This window comes from Rhipicephalus microplus, unplaced genomic scaffold (assembly GCF_043290135.1).
Source record: "Rhipicephalus microplus isolate Deutch F79 unplaced genomic scaffold, USDA_Rmic scaffold_297, whole genome shotgun sequence".
Taxonomy (NCBI): Eukaryota; Metazoa; Arthropoda; class Arachnida; order Ixodida; family Ixodidae; genus Rhipicephalus; species Rhipicephalus microplus.
The window spans coordinates 101,916-117,611 of NW_027464866.1; the positions used below are offsets into that span (position 1 = coordinate 101,916).

At 54.9% G+C, this 15,696-nt stretch overlaps 17 non-coding genes across 17 annotated transcripts; all 17 read left to right on the top strand.

The window, feature by feature from the left end:
- The first annotated feature begins 1,202 nt into the window (after positions 1-1,202).
- Positions 1,203-1,276, top strand: TRNAN-GUU (transfer RNA asparagine (anticodon GUU)). Its single transcript has one exon. It is a non-coding gene; the product is annotated as a tRNA-Asn (tRNA).
- A 520-nt stretch (positions 1,277-1,796) lies between these two features.
- TRNAY-GUA (transfer RNA tyrosine (anticodon GUA)) lies at positions 1,797-1,870 on the top strand. The gene has a single exon. It is a non-coding gene; the product is annotated as a tRNA-Tyr (tRNA).
- A 520-nt stretch (positions 1,871-2,390) lies between these two features.
- TRNAN-GUU (transfer RNA asparagine (anticodon GUU)) lies at positions 2,391-2,464 on the top strand. Its single transcript has one exon. It is a non-coding gene; the product is annotated as a tRNA-Asn (tRNA).
- A 5,278-nt stretch (positions 2,465-7,742) lies between these two features.
- On the top strand, positions 7,743-7,816 carry TRNAN-GUU (transfer RNA asparagine (anticodon GUU)). The gene has a single exon. It is a non-coding gene; the product is annotated as a tRNA-Asn (tRNA).
- A 520-nt stretch (positions 7,817-8,336) lies between these two features.
- Positions 8,337-8,410, top strand: TRNAY-GUA (transfer RNA tyrosine (anticodon GUA)). Its single transcript has one exon. It is a non-coding gene; the product is annotated as a tRNA-Tyr (tRNA).
- A 520-nt stretch (positions 8,411-8,930) lies between these two features.
- TRNAN-GUU (transfer RNA asparagine (anticodon GUU)) lies at positions 8,931-9,004 on the top strand. Its single transcript has one exon. It is a non-coding gene; the product is annotated as a tRNA-Asn (tRNA).
- A 1,559-nt stretch (positions 9,005-10,563) lies between these two features.
- TRNAK-CUU (transfer RNA lysine (anticodon CUU)) lies at positions 10,564-10,636 on the top strand. The gene has a single exon. It is a non-coding gene; the product is annotated as a tRNA-Lys (tRNA).
- Positions 10,637-10,710: 74 nt separating this feature from the next.
- On the top strand, positions 10,711-10,784 carry TRNAN-GUU (transfer RNA asparagine (anticodon GUU)). The gene has a single exon. It is a non-coding gene; the product is annotated as a tRNA-Asn (tRNA).
- Positions 10,785-10,858: 74 nt separating this feature from the next.
- Positions 10,859-10,932, top strand: TRNAN-GUU (transfer RNA asparagine (anticodon GUU)). The gene has a single exon. It is a non-coding gene; the product is annotated as a tRNA-Asn (tRNA).
- Positions 10,933-11,005: 73 nt separating this feature from the next.
- TRNAN-GUU (transfer RNA asparagine (anticodon GUU)) lies at positions 11,006-11,079 on the top strand. The gene has a single exon. It is a non-coding gene; the product is annotated as a tRNA-Asn (tRNA).
- Positions 11,080-11,367: 288 nt separating this feature from the next.
- Positions 11,368-11,441, top strand: TRNAN-GUU (transfer RNA asparagine (anticodon GUU)). Its single transcript has one exon. It is a non-coding gene; the product is annotated as a tRNA-Asn (tRNA).
- Positions 11,442-11,582: 141 nt separating this feature from the next.
- TRNAN-GUU (transfer RNA asparagine (anticodon GUU)) lies at positions 11,583-11,656 on the top strand. The gene has a single exon. It is a non-coding gene; the product is annotated as a tRNA-Asn (tRNA).
- A 142-nt stretch (positions 11,657-11,798) lies between these two features.
- TRNAN-GUU (transfer RNA asparagine (anticodon GUU)) lies at positions 11,799-11,872 on the top strand. Its single transcript has one exon. It is a non-coding gene; the product is annotated as a tRNA-Asn (tRNA).
- Positions 11,873-12,307: 435 nt separating this feature from the next.
- On the top strand, positions 12,308-12,381 carry TRNAN-GUU (transfer RNA asparagine (anticodon GUU)). Its single transcript has one exon. It is a non-coding gene; the product is annotated as a tRNA-Asn (tRNA).
- A 141-nt stretch (positions 12,382-12,522) lies between these two features.
- On the top strand, positions 12,523-12,596 carry TRNAN-GUU (transfer RNA asparagine (anticodon GUU)). The gene has a single exon. It is a non-coding gene; the product is annotated as a tRNA-Asn (tRNA).
- A 289-nt stretch (positions 12,597-12,885) lies between these two features.
- On the top strand, positions 12,886-12,959 carry TRNAN-GUU (transfer RNA asparagine (anticodon GUU)). Its single transcript has one exon. It is a non-coding gene; the product is annotated as a tRNA-Asn (tRNA).
- Positions 12,960-14,577: 1,618 nt separating this feature from the next.
- On the top strand, positions 14,578-14,651 carry TRNAN-GUU (transfer RNA asparagine (anticodon GUU)). Its single transcript has one exon. It is a non-coding gene; the product is annotated as a tRNA-Asn (tRNA).
- Positions 14,652-15,696: the final 1,045 nt, after the last annotated feature.

Genomic DNA, 15,696 nt, shown 5'->3' on the forward strand with positions numbered 1-15,696 from the left:
CGTGAGAGTGCAGCGCGGCTGCCTCCGCGGCGCAATCGGTAACGAGTTAGGCTCTTAACCGAAAGGTTGGAGGTTCGAGGCCTCCCGGGGGCGGTGTGTCGCATTTTTATCTTTGCGTTCATAGCTTTGGAGGAATGTTCTGACGGTCGTGAGAGTGCAGCACGACTGCCTGCGCGGCGCAATCGGCTAACGAGTTCGGCTCTTAACCGAAAGGTTGGAAGTTCGAGCCCTCCCGAGGGTGGTGTGTCGCATTTTTATCTTTGCGCTCATAGCTTTGGAGGAATGTTTTGACGGACGTGAGAGTGCAGCGCGGCTGCCTGCGCGGCGCAATCGGTAACGAGTTAGGCTCTCAACCAAAAGGTTGGAAGTTCGAGCCCTCCCGAGGACGGTGTGACGCATTTTTATCTTTGCGCTCATAGCTTTGGAGGAATGTGCGGACGGTCGGGAGAGTGCAGCACGACTGCCTCCGCGGCGCAATCGGTAACGAGTTCGGCTCTAAACTGAAAGGTTGGACGTTCGAGGCCTCCCTGGGGGCGGTGTGTCGCATTTTTATCTTTGCGCTCATAGCTTTGGAGGAATGTTTTGACGGTAGTGAGAGTGCAGCGTGGCTGCCTCCGCGGCGCAATCGGTAAAGAGTTCGGCTCTTAACCGAAAGGTTGGAAGTTCGAGCACTCCCGAGGGTGGTGTGTCGCATTTTTATCTTTGCGCTGATAGCTTTGGAGGAATGTTCTGATGGTCGTGAGAGTGCAGCACGACTGCCTCCGCGGCGCCATCGGCTAACGTGTTCGGCTCTTAACCGAAAGGTTGGAAGTTCGAGCCCTCCCGAGGGCGGTGTGTCGCATTTTTTTCTTTGCGATGATAGCTTTGGAGGAATGTTCTGACGGTCGTGAGAATTCAGCACGACTGCCTCCGCAGCGCAATTGGCTAACGAGTTCGGCTCTTAACCGGAAGGTTGGAAGTTCGAGCCATCCCGCGGTCGGTGTGTCGCATTTTTATCTTTACGCTGATAGCTTTTGAGAAAAGTTCTGATGGTGGTGAGAGAGCAGCATGACTGCTTCCATGGCGCAAGCGGCTAGCGCGTTCGGCTGTTAGCAGAAAGGTTGGAAGTTCGAGCCCTCCCGGGGGCGGTGTGTCGCTTTTTTTTTCTTAACGCTGATGGCTTTGTAGAAAAGTTGTGACGGTGGTGAAAGAGGAGCACGACTGCCTCCGTGGCGCAATTAGCTAGCGCGTTCGGCTGTTAACCGAAAGGTTGCAGGTTCGAGCCTTCCCGGGGGCGCTGTAGCGGTCTCTTTTCTTTGCGTTGATAGCTTTGGAGGAATGTTCTGGCGGTCGTGAGAGTTCAGAATGACTGCCTCCGCGGTGCAATCGGCTAACGAGTTCGGCTCTTAACCGAAAGTTTGGAGGTTCAAGTCCTCCCGGGGGTGGTGTGTGTTGCTTTTTTTTCTTTGCGCTCATAGCTTTGAAGGAATGTTTTGACTGTCGTGAGAGTGCAGCACGCCTGCCTCCGCGGCGCAAACGGCTAAGGAGTTCGGCTCTTAAGCGAAAGATTGGAGGTTCAAGTCTTCCCAGGGGCGGTGTGTGTCGCTTTTTTTTCTTTGCGCTGATGGCTTTGGAGGAATGTTCTGACGGTTGTGAGAGTGCAGCACGACTGCCTCCGCAGCGAAATCGGCTAACGAGTTCGGCTCTTAACCGAAAGGTTGGAGGTTCGACCCTCCCGGGGGCGGTGTGTCGCATTTTTTCTTATCGCTGATAGCTTTGGAGGAATGTTCTGACGGTCGTGAGAGTGCAGCACGACTGCCTTCGTTGCGCAATTGGCTTGCGCGATCGGCTGTAAACCGAAAGGTTGGAGGTTCGAGCCCTCCCGGGGGCGTTGTCTAGCTTCTTTTTTCTTTGCACTGTTAGCTTTGATGGAATGTTCTGACGGTGGTGAGAGTGCAGCACGACTGCCTCCGTGGCGCAATTGGCTAGCAAGTTCGGCATTTAACCGAAAGGTCGAAGGTTCGAGCCCTCGCGAGGACGTTGTCTTGCTACTTTTTTCTTTGCGCTGATAGCTTTGGAGAAATGTTCTGTCGTTGATGAGAGTACAGCACGACTGCCTCCGCGGCGCAGTTGGCTAATGAGTTCGGCTATTGACCGAAATGTTGGAGGTTCGAGCCCTCCCGGGGGCATTGTCTAGCTACTTTTTTCTTTGCACTGTTAGCTTTGATGGAAAGTTCTGACGCTGCTGAGAGTACAGCACGACTGCCTCTACGGCGCAATCTGCTAGCACGTTCGGCTGTTAACCGAAAGGTTGGAGGTTCGAGCCCTCCCGGGCGCGTTGTTTTGCTTTTTTTCTTTGCGCTGATAGGTATTGAGAAAAGTTTTCACGGTGGTGAGAGATCAGCACGACTGCCTCCTTGGCGCAATCGGCTAGCGCGTCCGGCTGTTAACCGAAAGGTTGGAGGTTCGAGCCCTCCAGGGGGCGGTGTGTCGCTTTTCTTTCTTTCTGCTGATAGCTTTTGAGAAAAGTTCTGACGGTGGTGAGAGAGCAGCACGACTGCCTCCGGGGCGCAATCGGCTATCGCGTCCGGCTGGTAACCGAAAGGTTGGAGGTTCGAGACCTCCCGGGGGTGGTGTGTCGCTTTTTTTTCTTTGCGCTGATAGCTTTGGAGAAAAAGATGTTCGAGCCCTCCTGGGGGCGGTGTGTCGCTTTTTTTACGCTGATAGCTTTTGAGAAAGGTTCTGACGGTGGTGAGAGAGCAGCACGACTGCCTCTGTCGCGCAAGCGTCTAGCGCTTTCGGCTGTTACCGGAAAGGTTGGAGGTTCGAGCCCTCCCGGGGGCGGTGTCTGTTGCTTTTTTCTGATGGCTTTGGAGGAATGTTCTGACGATCGTGAGAGTGCAGCACGACTGCCTCCGCGGCGCAATCGGCTAACGAGTTCGGCTCTTAACCGAAAGGTTGGAGGTTCGAGCACTCCCGGGGGCGGTGTGTCGCATTTTTTCTTTGCGCTGATAGCTTTGGAGGAATGTTCTGACGGTCGTGAGAGTGCAGCACGACTGCCTCCGCGGCGCAATCGGTAACGAGTTCGGCTCTTAACCGAAAGTTTGGACGTTCGAGGTCTCCCGGGGTCGGTGTGTCGCATTTTTATCTTCGCGCTCATAGCTCTGGAGGAATGTTTTGACGGTCTTGAGAGTGCAGCGCGGCTGCCTCCGCGGCGCAATCGGTAACGAGTTCGGCTCTTAACCAAAAGGTTGGAAGTTCGAGCCCTCCCGAAGGCGGTGTGTCGCATTTTTATCTTTGCGCTGATAGCTTTGGAGGAATGTTCTGACGGTCGTGAGAGTGCAGCACGACTGCCTGCGCGGCGCAATCGGCTAACGAGTTCGGCTCTTAACCGAAAGGTTGGAAGTTCGAGCCCTCCCGAGGGTGGTGTGTCGCATTTTTATCTTTGCGCTCATAGCTTTGGAGGAATGTTTTGACGGACGTGAGAGTGCAGCGCGGCTGCCTCCGCGGCGCAATCGGTAACGAGTTAGGCTCTTAACCGAAAGGTTGGAGGTTCGAGGCCTCCCGGGGGCGGTGTGTCGCATTTTTATCTTTGCGTTCATAGCTTTGGAGGAATGTTCTGACGGTCGTGAGAGTGCAGCACGATTGCCTGCGCGGCGCAATCGGCTAACGAGTTCGGCTCTTAACCGAAAGGTTGGAAGTTCGAGCCCTCCCGAGGGTGGTGTGTCGCATTTTTATCTTTGCGCTCATAGCTTTGGAGGAATGTTTTGACGGACGTGAGAGTGCAGCGCGGCTGCCTGCGCGGCGCAATCGGTAACGAGTTAGGCTCTTAACCGAAAGGTTGGAGGTTCGAGGCCTCCCGGGGGCGGTGTGTCGCATTTTTATCTTTTCGTTCATAGCTTTGGAGGAATGTTTTGACGGACGTGAGAGTGCAGCGCGGCTGCCTGCGCGGCGCAATCGGCTAACGAGTTCGGCTCTTAACCGAAAGGTTGGAGGTTCGAGGCCTCCCGGGGGGGTGAGTCGCATTTTTATCTTTGCGTTCATAGCTTTGGAGGTATGTTTTGACGGTCGTGAGAGTGCAGCGCGGCTGCCTCCGCGGCGCAATCGGTAACGAGTTCGGCTCTTAACCGAAAGGGGTGAGGATCGAGCCCTCCCGGGGGCGGTGTGTCGCATTTTTTTCTTTGCGCTGATAGCTTTGGAGGAATGTTCTGACGGTCGTGAGAGTGCAGCACGACTGCCTCCGCAGCGCAATCGGCTAACGAGTTCGGCTCTTAACCGGAAGTTTGGAAGTTCGAGCCATCCCGCGGTCGGTGTGTCGCATTTTTATCTTTACGCTGATAGCTTTTGAGAAAAGTTCTGATGGTGGTGAGAGAGCAGCATGACTGCTTCCGTGGCGCAAGCGGCTAGCGCGTTCGGCTTTTAGCGGAAAGGTTGGAAGTTCGAGCCCTCCCGGGGGCGGTGGGTCGCTTTTTTTACGCTGATAGCTTTTGAGAAAGGTTCTGACGGTGGTGAGAGAGCAGCACGACTGCCTCTGTCGCGCAAGCGTCTAGCGCTTTCGGCTGTTACCGGAAAGGTTGGAGGTTCGAGCCCTCCCGGGGGCGGTGTCTGTTGCTTTTTTCTGATGGCTTTGGAGGAATGTTCTGACGATCGTGAGAGTGCAGCACGACTGCCTCCGCGGCGCAATCGGCTAACGAGTTCGGCTCTTAACCGAAAGGTTGGAGGTTCGAGCACTCCCGGGGGCGGTGTGTCGCATTTTTTCTTTGCGCTGATAGCTTTGGAGGAATGTTCTGACGGTCGTGAGAGTGCAGCACGACTGCCTCCGCGGCGCAATCGGTAACGAGTTCGGCTCTTAACCGAAAGTTTGGACGTTCGAGGTCTCCCGGGGTCGGTGTGTCGCATTTTTATCTTCGCGCTCATAGCTCTGGAGGAATGTTTTGACGGTCTTTAGAGTGCAGCGCGGCTGCCTCCGCGGCGCAATCGGTAACGAGTTCGGCTCTTAACCAAAAGGTTGGAAGTTCGAGCCCTCCCGAAGGCGGTGTGTCGCATTTTTATCTTTGCGCTGATAGCTTTGGAGGAATGTTCTGACGGTCGTGAGAGTGCAGCACGACTGCCTGCGCGGCGCAATCGGCTAACGAGTTCGGCTCTTAACCGAAAGGTTGGAAGTTCGAGCCCTCCCGAGGGTGGTGTGTCGCATTTTTATCTTTGCGCTCATAGCTTTGGAGGAATGTTTTGACGGACGTGAGAGTGCAGCGCGGCTGCCTCCGCGGCGCAATCGGTAACGAGTTAGGCTCTTAACCGAAAGGTTGGAGGTTCGAGGCCTCCCGGGGGCGGTGTGTCGCATTTTTATCTTTGCGTTCATAGCTTTGGAGGAATGTTCTGACGGTCGTGAGAGTGCAGCACGATTGCCTGCGCGGCGCAATCGGCTAACGAGTTCGGCTCTTAACCGAAAGGTTGGAAGTTCGAGCCCTCCCGAGGGTGGTGTGTCGCATTTTTATCTTTGCGCTCATAGCTTTGGAGGAATGTTTTGACGGACGTGAGAGTGCAGCGCGGCTGCCTGCGCGGCGCAATCGGTAACGAGTTAGGCTCTTAACCGAAAGGTTGGAGGTTCGAGGCCTCCCGGGGGCGGTGTGTCGCATTTTTATCTTTTCGTTCATAGCTTTGGAGGAATGTTTTGACGGACGTGAGAGTGCAGCGCGGCTGCCTGCGCGGCGCAATCGGCTAACGAGTTCGGCTCTTAACCGAAAGGTTGGAGGTTCGAGGCCTCCCGGGGGGGTGAGTCGCATTTTTATCTTTGCGTTCATAGCTTTGGAGGAATGTTTTGACGGACGTGAGAGTGCAGCGCGGCTGCCTCCGCGGCGCAATCGGTAACGAGTTAGGCTCTTAACCGAAAGGTTGGAGGTTCGAGGCCTCCCGGGGGCGGTGTGTCGCATTTTTATCTTTGCGTTCATAGCTTTCGAGGTATGTTTTGACGGTCGTGAGAGTGCAGCGCGGCTGCCTCCGCGGCGCAATCGGCTAACGAGTTCGGCTCTTAACCGAAAGGTGTGAGGTTCGAGCACTCCCGGGGGCGAAGTGTCGCATTTTTTCTTTGCGCTGATAGCTTTGGAGGAATGTTCTGACGGTCGTGAGAGTGCAGCACGACAGCCTCCGCGGCGCAATTGGTAACGAGTTCGGCTCTTAACCGAAAGTTTGGACGTTCGAGGCCTCCCGGGGTCGGTGTGTCGCATTTTTATCTTCGCGCTCATAGCTCTGTAGGAATGTTTTGACGGTCTTGAGAGTGCAGCGCGGCTGCCTCCGCGGCGCAATCGGTAACGAGTTCGGCTCTTAACCAAAAGGTTGGAAGTTCGAGCCCTCCCGAAGGCGGTGTGTCGCATTTTTATCTTTGCGCTGATAGCTTTGGAGGAATGTTCTGACGGTCGTGAGAGTGCAGCACGACTGCCTGCGCGGCGCAATCGGCTAACGAGTTCGACTCTTAACCGAAAGGTTGGAAGTTCGAGCCCTCCCGAGGGTGGTGTGTCGCATTTTTATCTTTGCGCTCATAGCTTTGGAGGAATGTTTTGACGGACGTGAGAGTGCAGCGCGGCTGCCTCCGCGGCGCAATCGGTAACGAGTTAGGCTCTTAACCGAAAGGTTGGAGGTTCGAGGCCTCCCGGGGGCGGTGTGTCGCATTTTTATCTTTGCGTTCATAGCTTTGGAGGAATGTTCTGACGGTCGTGAGAGTGCAGCACGACTGCCTGCGGGGCGCAATCGGCTAACGAGTTCGGCTCTTAACCGAAAGGTTGGAAGTTCGAGCCCTCCCGAGGGTGGTGTGTCGCATTTTTATCTTTGCGCTCATAGCTTTGGAGGAATGTTTTGACGGATGTGAGAGTGCAGCGCGGCTGCTTGCGCGGCGCAATCGGTAACGAGTTAGGCTCTCAACCAAAAGGTTGGAAGTTCGAGCCCTCCCGAGGACGGTGTGACGCATTTTTATCTTTGCGCTCATAGCTTTGGAGGAATGTGCGGACGGTCGGGAGAGTGCAGCACGACTGCCTCCGCGGCGCAATCGGTAACGAGTTCGGCTCTAAACTGAAAGGTTCGATGTTCGAGGCCTCCCTGAGGCGGTGTGTCGCATTTTTATCTTTGCGCTCATAGCTTTGGAGGAATGTTTTGACGGTAGTGAGAGTGCAGCGTGGCTGCCTCCGCGGCGCAATCGGTAACGAGTTCGGCTCTTAACCGAAAGGTTGGAAGTTCGAGCACTCCCGAGGGTGGTGTGTCGCATTTTTATCTTTGCGCTGATAGCTTTGGAGGAATGTTCTGATGGTCGTGAGAGTGCAGCACGACTGCCTCCGCGGCGCCATCGGCTAACGTGTTCGGCTCTTAACCTAAAGGTTGGAAGTTCGAGCCCTCCCGAGGGCGGTGTGTCGCATTTTTTTCTTTGCGATGATAGCTTTGGAGGAATGTTCTGACGGTCGTGAGAATTCAGCACGACTGCCTCCGCAGCGCAATTGGCTAACGAGTTCGGCTCTTAACCGGAAGGTTGGAAGTTCGAGCCATCCCGCGGTCGGTGTGTCGCATTTTTATCTTTACGCTGATAGCTTTTGAGAAAAGTTCTGATGGTGGTGAGAGAGCAGCATGACTGCTTCCATGGCGTAAGCGGCTAGCGCGTTTGGCTGTTAGCAGAAAGGTTGGAAGTTCGAGCCCTCCCGGGGGCGGTGTGTCGCTTTTTTTTTCTTAACGCTGATGGCTTTGTAGAAAAGTTGTGATGGTGGTGAAAGAGGAGCACGACTGCCTCCGTGGCGCAATTAGCTAGCGCGTTCGGCTGTTAACCGAAAGGTTGCAGGTTCGAGCCTTCCCGGGGGCGCTGTAGCGGTCTCTTTTCTTTGCTTTGATAGCTTTGGAGGAATGTTCTGGCGGTCGTGAGAGTTCAGAATGACTGCCTCCGCGGTGCAATCGGCTAACGAGTTCGGCTCTTAACCGAAAGTTTGGAGGTTCAAGTCCTCCCGGGGGTGGTGTGTGTTGCTTTTTTTTCTTTGCGCTCATAGCTTTGGAGGAATGTTTTGACTGTCGTGAGAGTGCAGCACGCCTGCCTCCGCGGCGCAATCGGCTAAGGAGTTCGGCTCTTAAGCGAAAGATTGGAGGTTCAAGTCTTCCCAGGGGCGGTGTGTGTCGCTTTTTTTTCTTTGCGCTGATGGCTTTGGAGGAATGTTCTGACGGTTGTGAGAGTGCAGCACGACTGCCTCCGCAGCGAAATCGGCTAACGAGTTCGGCTCTTAACCGAAAGGTTGGAGGTTCGACCCTCCCGGGGGCGGTGTGTCGCATTTTTTCTTATCGCTGATAGCTTTGGAGGAATGTTCTGACGGTCGTGAGAGTGCAGCACGACTGCCTTCGTTGCGCAATTGGCTTGCGCGATCGGCTGTAAACCGAAAGGTTGGAGGTTCGAGCCCTCCCGGGGGCGTTGTCTAGCTTCTTTTTTCTTTGCACTGTTAGCTTTGATGGAATGTTCTGACGGTGGTGAGAGTGCAGCACGACTGCCTCCGTGGCGCAATTGGCTAGCAAGTTCGGCATTTAACCGAAAGGTCGAAGGTTCGAGCCCTCGCGAGGACGTTGTCTTGCTACTTTTTTCTTTGCGCTGATAGCTTTGGAGAAATGTTCTGTCGTTGATGAGAGTACAGCACGACTGCCTCCGCGGCGCAGTTGGCTAATGAGTTCGGCTATTGACCGAAATGTTGGAGGTTCGAGCCCTCCCGGGGGCATTGTCTAGCTACTTTTTTCTTTGCACTGTTAGCTTTGATGGAAAGTTCTGACGCTGCTGAGAGTACAGCACGACTGCCTCTACGGCGCAATCTGCTAGCACGTTCGGCTGTTAACCGAAAGGTTGGAGGTTCGAGCCCTCCCGGGCGCGTTGTTTTGCTTTTTTTCTTTGCGCTGATAGGTATTGAGAAAAGTTTTCACGGTGGTGAGAGATCAGCACGACTGCCTCCTTGGCGCAATCGGCTAGCGCGTCCGGCTGTTAACCGAAAGGTTGGAGGTTCGAGCCCTCCAGGGGGCGGTGTGTCGCTTTTCTTTCTTTCTGCTGATAGCTTTTGAGAAAAGTTCTGACGGTGGTGAGAGAGCAGCACGACTGCCTCCGGGGCGCAATCGGCTATCGCGTCAGGCTGGTAACCGAAAGGTTGGAGGTTCGAGCCCTCCTGGGGGCGGTGTGTCGCTTTTTTTACGCTGATAGCTTTTGAGAAAGGTTCTGACGGTGGTGAGAGAGCAGCACGACTGCCTCTGTCGCGCAAGCGTCTAGCGCTTTCGGCTGTTACCGGAAAGGTTGGAAGTTCGAGCCATCCCGGGGGCGGTGTTGTTGCTTTTTTCTCTTTGCACTGAGGACTTTGGAGGAATGTTCTGACGGTAGTGAGAGTGCAGCACGACTGCCTCCGCAGCGCAATCAGCTAACGAGTTCGGCTCTCAACCAAAAGGTTGGGAGTTCGAGCCCTCCCGAGGGCGGTGTGACGCATTTTTATCTTTGCGCTCATAGCTTTGGAGGAATGTGCGGACGGTCGGGAGAGTGCAGCACGACTGCCTCCGCGGCGCAATCGGTAACGAGTTCGGCTCTTAACCGAAAGTTTGGACGTTCGAGGCCTCCCGGGGTCGGTGTGTCGCATTTTTATCTTCGCGCTCATAGCTCTGGAGGAATGTTTTGACGGTCTTGAGAGTGCAGCGCGGCTGCCTCCGTGGCGCAATCGGAAACGAGTTCGGCTCTTAACCAAAAGGTTGGAAGTTCGAGCCCTCCCGAAGGCGGTGTGTCGCATTTTTATCTTTGCGCTGATAGCTTTGGAGGAATGTCCTGACGTTCGTGAGAGTGCAGCACGACTTCCTGCGCGGCGCAATCGGTAACGAGTTCGGCTCTTAACCGAAAGGTTGGAAGTTCGAGCCCTCCCGAGTTGGTTTGTCGCATTTTTATCTTTGCGCTCATAGCTTTGGAGGAATGTTTTGACGGACGTGAGAGTGCAGCGCGGCTGCCTCCGCGGCGCAATCGGTAACGAGTTAGGCTTTTAACCGAAAGGTTGGAGGTTCGAGGCCTCCCGGAGGCGGTGTGTCGCATTTTTATCTTTGCGTTCATAGCTTTGGAGGAATGTTCTGACGGTCGTGAGAGTGCAGCACGACTGCCTGCGCGGTGCAATCGGCTAACGAGTTCGGCTCTTAACCGAAAGGTTGGAAGTTCGAGCCCTCCCGAGGGTGGTGTGTCGCATTTTTATCTTTGCGCTCATAGCTTTGGAGGAATGTTTTGACGGACGTGAGAGTGCAGCGCGGCTGCCTGCGCGGCGCAATCGGTAACGAGTTAGGCTCTTAACCGAAAGGTTGGAGGTTCGAGGCCTCCCGGGGGCGGTGTGTCGCATTTTTATCTTTGCGTTCATAGCTTTGGAGGAATGTTTTGACGGACGTGAGAGTGCAGCGCGGCTGCCTGCGCGGCGCAATCTGCTAACGAGTTCGGCTCTTAACCGAAAGGTTAGAGGTTCGAGGCCTCCCGGGGGCGGTGTGTCGCATTTTTATCTTTGCGTTCATAGCTTTGGAGGAATGTTTTGACGGACGTGAGAGGAGTGCAGCGCGGCTGCCTCCGCGGCTGCCTCCGCGGCGCAATCGGTAACGAGTTCGGCTCTTAACCGAAAGGTTGGAGGTTCGAGCCCTCCCGGGGGCGGTGTGTCGCATTTTTTTCTTTGCGCTGATAGCTTTGGAGGAATGTTCGGACGGTCGTGAGAGAGCAGCACGACTGCCTCCGTGGCGCAATCGGCTAGCGCGTTCGGCTGTTAACCGAAAGTTTAGAGGTTCGAGCCCTCCTGGGGGCGGTGTGTCGCTTTTTTTTCTTTGCGCTGATAGCTTTTGAGAAAAGTTCTGACGGTGGTGAGAGAGCAGCACGACTGCCTCCGTGGCGCAATCGGCTAGCGCGTTCGGCTGTTAACCGAAAGGTTGGAGGTTCGAGCCCTCCCGAGGGCGGTGTGTCTCTTTTTTTCTTTACGCTGATAGCTTTTGGGAAAACTTCTGACGGTGGTGAGAGAGCAGCACGACTGCCTCCGTGGCGCCATCGGCTAGCGCATTCGGCTGTTAACCGAAAGGTTGGAGGTTCGAGCCCTCCCGGGGGCGGTGTGTCGCTTTTTTTCTTTACGCTGATAGCTTTTGAGAAAAGTTCTGACGGTGGTGAAAGAGCAGCACGACTGCCTCCGTGGCGCATTCGGCTAGCGCGTTCGGCTGTTAACCGAAAGTTTAGAGGTTCGAGCCCTCCCGGGGCGGTGTGTCGCTTTTTTCTCTTTGCGCTGATAGCTTTGGAGAAAAAGAGGTTCGAGCCCTCCTGGGGGCGGTGTGTCGCTTTTTTTTCTTTCCGCTGATAGCTTTTGAGAAAAGTTTTGACGGTGGTGAGAGAGCAGCACGACTGCCTCCGTGGCGCAATCGGCTAGCGCGTTCGGCTGTTAACCGAAAGGTTGGAGGTTCGAGCCCTCCCGGGGGCGGTGTGTCGCTTTTTTTCTTTACGCTGATAGCTTTTGAGAAAAAGAGGTTCGAGCCCTCCTGGGGGCGGTGTGTCGCTTTTTTTTCTTTGCGCTGATAGCTTTTGATAAAAGTTCTGACGGTGGTGAGAGAGCAGCACGACTGCCTCCGTGGCGCAATCGGCTAGCGCGTTCGGCTGTTAACCGAAAGATTAGAGGTTCAAGCCCTCCCGGGGGCGGTGTGTCGCTTTATTTTCTTTCCGCTGATAGCTTTGGACAAAAAGAGGTTCGAGCCCTCCTGGGGGCGGTGTGTCGCTTTTTTTTCTTTACGCTGATAGCTTTTGAGAAAAGTTCTGACGGTGGTGAGAGAGCAGCACGACTGCCTCCGTGGCGCTATCGGCTAGCGCGTTCGGCTGTTAACCGAAAGGTTGAAGGTTCGAGCCCTCCCGGGGGCGATGTGTTGCTTTTTTTCTTTACGCTGATAGCTTTTGAGAAAAGTTCTGACGGTGGTGAGAGAGCAGCACGACTGCCTCCGTGGCGCAATTGGCTAGCGCGTTCGGCTGTTAACCGAAAGCTTAGAGGTTCGAGCCCTCCCGAGGGTGGTGTGTCGCTTTTTTCTCTTTGCGCTGATAGCTTTGGAGAAAAAGAGGTTCGAGCCCTCCTGGGGGCGGTGTGTCTCTTTTTTTCTTTACGCTGATGGCTTTTGAGAAAAGTTCTGACGGTGGTGAGAGAGCAGCACGACTGCCTCCGTGGCGCCATCGGCTAGCGCGTTCGCTTGTTAACCGAAAGGTTGGAGGTTCGAGCGCTCCAGGGGGCGGTATGTCGCTTTTTTTCTTTCCGCTGACAGCTTTTGAGAAAAGTTTTCACGGTGGTGAGAGATCAGCACGACTGCCTCCGTGGCGCAATCGGCTAGCGCGTTCGGCTGTTAACCGAAAGGTTGGAGGTTCGAGCCCTCCCGGGGGCGGTGTGTCGCTTTTTTTCTTTACGCTGATAGCTTTTGAGAAAAAGATGTTCGAGCCCTCCTGGGGGCGGTGTGTCGCTTTTTTTTCTTTGCGCTGATAGCTTTTGATAAAAGTTCTGACGGTGGTGAGAGAGTAGCACGACTGCCTCCGTGGCGCAATCGGCTAGCGCGTTCGGCTGTTAACCGAAAGATTAGAGGTTCAAGCCCTCCCGGGGGCGGTGTGTCGCTTTTTTCTCTTTGCGCTGATAGCTTTGGAGAAAAAGAGGTTCGAGCCCTCCAGGGGGCGGTGTGTCGCTTTTTTTTCTTTCCGCTGATAGTTTTTGAGAAAAGTTTTGACGGTGGTGAGATATCAGCACGACTGCCTCCATGGCGCAATCGGCTAGCGCGTCCGGCTGTTAACCGAAAGGTTGGAGGTTCGAGCGCTACAGGGGGCGGTATGTCGCTTTTTTTCTTTCCGCTGATAGCTTTTGAGAAAAGTTTTCACGGTGGTGACAGATCAGAACGACTGCCTCCTTGGCGCAATCAGCTAGCGCGTCCGGCTGTTAACCGAAAGGTTGGAGGTTCGAGCCCTCCAGGGGGCGGTGTGTCGCTTTTCTTTCTTTCTGCTGATAGCTTTTGAGAAAAGTTCTGACGGTGGTGAGAGAGCAGCACGACTGCCTCCGTGGCGCAATCGGCTATCGCGTCCGGCTGGTAACCGAAAGGTGGGAGGTTCGAGACCTCCCGGGGGTGGTGTGTCGCTTTTTTTTCTTTGCGCTGATAGCTTTGGAGAAAAAGAGGTTCGAGCCCTCCTGGGGGCGGTGTGTCGCTTTTTTTACGCTGATAGCTTTTGAGAAAGGTTCTGACGGTGGTGAGAGAGCAGCACGACTACCTCTGTCGCGCAAGCGTCTAGCGCTTTCGGCTGTTACCGGAAAGGTTGGAAGTTCGAGCCCTCCCGGGGGCGGTGTCTGTTGCTTTTTTCTCTTTGCACTGATGACTTTGGAGGAATGTTCTGACGGTCGTGAGAGTGCAGCACGACTGCCTCCGCAGCGCAATCAGCTAACGAGTTCGGCTCTCAACCAAAAGGTTGGAAGTTCGAGCCCTCCCTGGGGGCGGTGTGTCGCATTTTTATCTTTGCGCTCATAGCTTTGGAGGAATGTTTTGACGGTAGTGAGAGTGCAGCGTGGCTGCCTCCGCGGCGCAGTCGGTAACGAGTTCGGCTCTTAACCGAAAGGTTGGAAGTTCGAGCCCTCCCGAGGGCGGTGTGTCGCATTTTTATCTTTGCGCTGATAGCTTTGGAGGAATGTTCTGATGGTCGTGAGAGTGCAGCACGACTGCCTCCGCGGCGCAATCGGCTAACGTGTTCGGCTCTTAACCGAAAGGTTGGAAGTTCGAGCCCTCCCGAGGGCGGTGTGCCGCATTTTTATCTTTGCGCTCATAGCTTTGGAGGAATGTTTTGGCGGTCGTGAGAGTGCAGCGCGGCTGCCTCCGCAGCGCAATCGGTAACGAGTTTGGCTCTTAACTGAAATGTTGGAGGTTCGAGCCCTCCCGGGGGCGGTGTGTCGCATTTTTTTCTTTGCACTGATAGCTTTGGAGGAATATTCTGACGGTCGTGAGAGTGCAGCACGACTGCCTCCGTGGCGGAATCGGCTAACGAGTTCGGCTCCTAACGGAAATGTTGGAGGTTGGAGCCCTCCAGGGGGCGGTGTGTCGCTTTTTTTTCTTTCCGCTGATAACTTTTGAGAAAATTTTTCACGGTGGTGAGAGATCAGCACGACTGCCTCCGTGGCGCAATCGGCGAGTGCGTTCAACTGTTAGCGGAAATGTTGGACTTTCGAGACCTCCCGGGGGCGGTGTGTGTCTTTTTTTTCTTAACGCTGATGGCTTTGTAGAAAAGTTCTGACGGTGGTGAAAGAGGAGCACGACTGCCTCCGTGGCGCAATTAGCTAGCGCGTTCGGCTGTTAACCGAAAAGTTGCAGGTTCGAGCCTTCCTGGGGGCGCTGTGGTGGTCTCTTTTCTTTGCGTTGATAGCTTTGGAGGAATGTTCTGACGGTCGTAAGAGTGCAGCATGACTGCCTCCGCGGTGCAATCGGCTAACGAGTTCGGCTCTTAACCGAAAGGTTGGAGGTTCGAGCCCTCCCGGGGGTGGTGTGTCGCATTTTTTTCTTTGCGCTGATAGCTTTGGAGGATTGTTCTGACGGTGGTGAGAGAGCAGCACGACTGCCTCCGTGGCGCAATCGGCTAGCGCGTTCGGCTGTTAACCGAAGGGTTGGAGGTTCGAGCCCTCCATGGGGCGGTGTGTCGCTTTTTTTCTTTCCGCTGATAGCTTTTGAGAAAAGTTTTGACGGTCGTGAGAATTCAGCACGACTGCCTCCGCGGCGCAATTGGTAAAGTGTTCGGCTCTTAACCGAAAGTTTGGACGTTCGAGGCCTCCCGGGGTCGGTGTGTCGCATTTTTATCTTTGCGCTGATAGCTTTGGAGGAATGTCCTGACGGTCGTGAGAGTGCAGCACGACTGCCTGCGCGGCGCAATCGGTAACGAGTTCGGCTCTTAACCGAAAGGTTGGAAGTTCGAGCCCTCCCGAGGGTGGTGTGTCGCATTTTTATCTTTGCGCTCATAGCTTTGGAGGAATGTTTTGACGGACGTGAGAGTGCAGCACGACTGCCTCCGCGGCGCAATCGGCTAACGAGTTCGGCTCTTAACCGAAAGGTTGGAGGTTCGAGCACTCCCGGGGGCGGTGTGTCGCATTTTTTCTTTGCGCTGATAGCTCTGGAGGAATGTTTTAACGGTCTTGAGAGTGCAGCGCGGCTGCCTCCGCGGCGCAATCGGTAACGAGTTCGGCTCTTAACCAAAAGGTTGGAAGTTCGAGCCCTCCCGAAGGCGGTGTGTCGCATTTTTATCTTTGCGCTGATAGCTTTGGAGGAATGTCCTGACGGTCGTGAGAGTGCAGCACGACTGCCTGCGCGGCGCAATCGGTAACGAGTTCGGCTCTTAACCGAAAGGTTGGAAGTTCAAGCCCTCCCGAGGGTGGTGTGTCGCATTTTTATCTTTGCGCTCATAGCTTTGGAGGAATGTTTTGACGGACGTGAGAGTGCAGCGCGGCTGCCTCCGCGGCGCAATCGGTAACGAGTTAGGCTTTTAACCGAAAGGTTGGAGGTTCGAGGCCTCCCGGGGGCGGTGTGTCGCATTTTTATCTTTGCGTTCATAGCTTTGGAGGAACGTTCTGACGGTCGTGAGAGTGCAGCACGACTGCCTGCACGGCGCAATCGGCTAACGAGTTCGGCTCTTAACCGAAAGGTTGGAAGTTCGAGCCCTCCCGAGGGTGGCGTGTCGCATTTTTA